Source organism: Myotis davidii, unplaced genomic scaffold (assembly GCF_000327345.1).
Source record: "Myotis davidii unplaced genomic scaffold, ASM32734v1 scaffold228, whole genome shotgun sequence".
NCBI lineage: Eukaryota > Metazoa > Chordata > Mammalia > Chiroptera > Vespertilionidae > Myotis > Myotis davidii.
In genome coordinates, this window is record NW_006300104.1 from 4,231,844 (window position 1) to 4,234,796 (window position 2,953).

The window sequence follows — 2,953 nt, forward strand, 5'->3', positions numbered from 1 at the left end:
AAAAAGCAACTAAATTACGCACTTCTGTAAATTAAAGGTTTAAACCCAGAAAAAGAAGAGAATCAATGGACTAGTGTGGCTGGCTTCTGGCAGTAGAACCAAAGCAATTAGGCTCTGTGAGTCTAGAAAAAACCAAAAAGGGATATGATGAAGTACATACATATTGTCAAGCCCTGGAATTGAACCAAACTATATTCAAAGTTTAAACTATAAAAATGTAGGATAAATTAAAATAATCACAGCTAGCCCTAGCCGGTTTGGCTCAGTGGATAGAGCGTTGGCCTGCAGACTGAAGGGTCCTGGATTCAATTCCAGTCAAGGGCACATGCCTGGCGGCTCAATCCCCAGGAGGGGGCGTGCAGGAGGCAGCCAATCAATGATTTTCTCTCATCATCGATGTTTCTATCTCTGTCATTCTCTTTGAAGTCAATAAAAAATATATTTAAAAAAGGTATTCTTTTTTAAAAAATATACTTTATTGATTTTTTACAGAGAGGGAGAGGAATAGAGAGTTAGAAACATCGATGAGAGAGAAACATCGATCAGCTGCCTCCTGCACACCCCCTACTGGGGATATGCCCGCAACCAAGGTACATGCCCTTATCCAGAATAGAACCTGGGACCCTTCAGTCCGCAGGCCAACGCTCTATCCACTGAGCCAAACCGGGTAGGGCAAAAAAAGATATTCTTAAAAAAAAAAAAAATCACCACTAACATTTGTTGAACACGTTTATTGTCAAGCACTATTGTTACCATTACATATTTAATGAATTTAAAAGATGTAATATCTTAACATGTATCAAACTCATGGAATTTATTATCCCCAAAAAGTGACTTAAAATTTTAAAAATAGTTTAGGTGAATTAATGGGTTAGAGAAGCAGAATTAGAAGAATGCTTCTAATTTCAACCTTCTACCCTATGGTTGGGCCCTCCCTACAACACTAAGTGGCCGACTAACAGCTTGATTAATACTTTCCTCAATAGAAACTCATACTTTATTCCTTACCCTACCCACACCTTGGCACTCAAGAGGAATGTTCTGGCTGCTTCTCTAACTTTCTGAGAGTTTATCAAAGAGGATAATAATAATTATCCATAAAGTATCAGTCAGAGACACAGGTCTGATTCAGTCAACATGGCATTCTTTGGAGAACCATGTTGATATTCTTTAGAGAAGCTAGTTTGGGCTCACTCTATTACTGTAAATACCATATTCCTAGCAAGTAACCCGAAACCAGATCTTCAGACTACACTGGCTAACTGCAAGGTCATCTCTTTGAGCTGAGTGTAAACTGAAAAACAGCTCTTGTTTATATCAACAAAAACTCCTGAGGCAAGAGAGAAAGTTAGTTGATCCTTCAGGTATTTAATGGAAAGGGCCTTCGAGTATTCATTGTGGAATCACACAACACTTCCTGTAATTCTAGAACACACAAAGTTAAGATGTCAAATTTATGTGAAAAGTTAAAATTATTTTGTACTTATTCTCAAAGACAAAAAAGACACCTTGAAAGTAAACTCACGACTGCTTACCTAGGCTATTGGAAAACTAAACAAATCACAACTGACTTACTCTGAATGAAATTCATTTTTTGGTCCCGAAAACTAAGGTTTAAAACATGGCAAGGGATTAAGTATGAGTGTCACTTGATCACAGGAACATGTGAGTTGGTAACTGATACGAAATAACAGAAATGCCAGATATCCTGAAGTTTTCTAGCCCCCAAAAGTATTTATGTGTTGCATACTGTAGTGTAATTTTTGTAGACTGTGTAGTCTAGTCTTAAGAAATTTCCAAGTTAAAATTTGAGGCCAAAATTCCTTGACTATTTCCCCCCCTTCTTTACTCCTTCTCGTGTACTTAGTAGGTGATCCAGAGTGCTTCCAGATGTAACTGAAGCCAACAGAAAGGCTACACGGGACCACTGTGAGGGAAACAGCCGGAGCAAAGGAAGTTCAGGATAACTCACTATTATTGGAGATCACCGTGTAGGAATGTGAGGAAGCAATGGGATAAAAGCCTTCTTTGAAGAGTCATCCTACTAGAGTCTAGGGGACTTAGGACAAGACCAAAACAGAGCCCAAACTAACCCAAGGAAGTTGTGTACAAGTTAGCTTTTGGATATACCTGTTGAAATAAATATGAATGGTTCATTAATGAAAGTCATCAAGTCGGTAAACACTAAATACACATAACTGATAAAAGGCTAACAAATTAGGGGAGGCTGTCCGAACACTTAATGAAAAAGTCCTCCCAAAGCACTTCACTAATAACCTTTTGCAGATGCCAGGGGTGGGGGTGGTGGGGAGGGAATAAACCCTCCGTGAAGACTAGAAGGATCTACCTGTTCCTCCCTTTCATCTTCCAGGCTGAGAATAAAACCCACTTCTTGGTTCTCCTGAGCAGACATCAAAGCCTCTTTTGTATCTGCTATAACGTGGTTTTGATCTTCATTTCATCTTGAGAGGGCAATGCCGGTCTCCTTCCACTCCTGGGAGAGCCAAGCCTTTCCCTGAGCCTCACTCAAGGCTCGACGCGCCTTCACCTGGACCCTCAGGTCAGGTTCCCCCGGGCCAATTCCCCTGATATTTCAGAAAGTGGGGGGACGCTGAGCTTCTTCACCTCGATTATCTTCTCTCCGATCCTCAGAAACCAGGGTTTCCCCATCCCCTGACATCCCCGGGGGCCCCATTCTCCACCTATACGTCGGGAGGTACTCAGACCTCTCCTTTCCTCATAGATCTGGGTCCTTCTCATTCCGACTCATTCCCTACTCCGACCGGCCCCACTCCCAGGCCTGTCCACCCGCCTGGGAGGAGCACCCGCCGCCTGCCCTGGATTGAAAGGTCGCGGCTTCCAGCGCACCCCGCAGGTGAAGCCGGGACCCTCCTTTCCTCAGCAGAACCCCCTGATCCTGCTCTCCCTCCGAGGCCCCGAGGCTCCCCTCCCG

General features: G+C 42.8%; 1 protein-coding gene across 3 annotated transcripts in view; it reads right to left on the reverse strand.

Moving 5' to 3' along the window:
* GMEB1 (glucocorticoid modulatory element binding protein 1) overlaps positions 1-2,947 on the reverse strand; it is a 37,920-nt gene extending 34,973 nt beyond the window's left edge. For all 3 annotated transcript variants that reach the window (XM_015572305.1, XM_006776502.2, XM_006776501.2), the window contains exon 1: positions 2,348-2,947. The gene's annotated coding sequence lies outside the window, so the exon portion shown is untranslated. The remainder of the gene's footprint in view (positions 1-2,347) is intronic.
* Between the last annotated feature and the right edge of the window lie 6 nt (positions 2,948-2,953).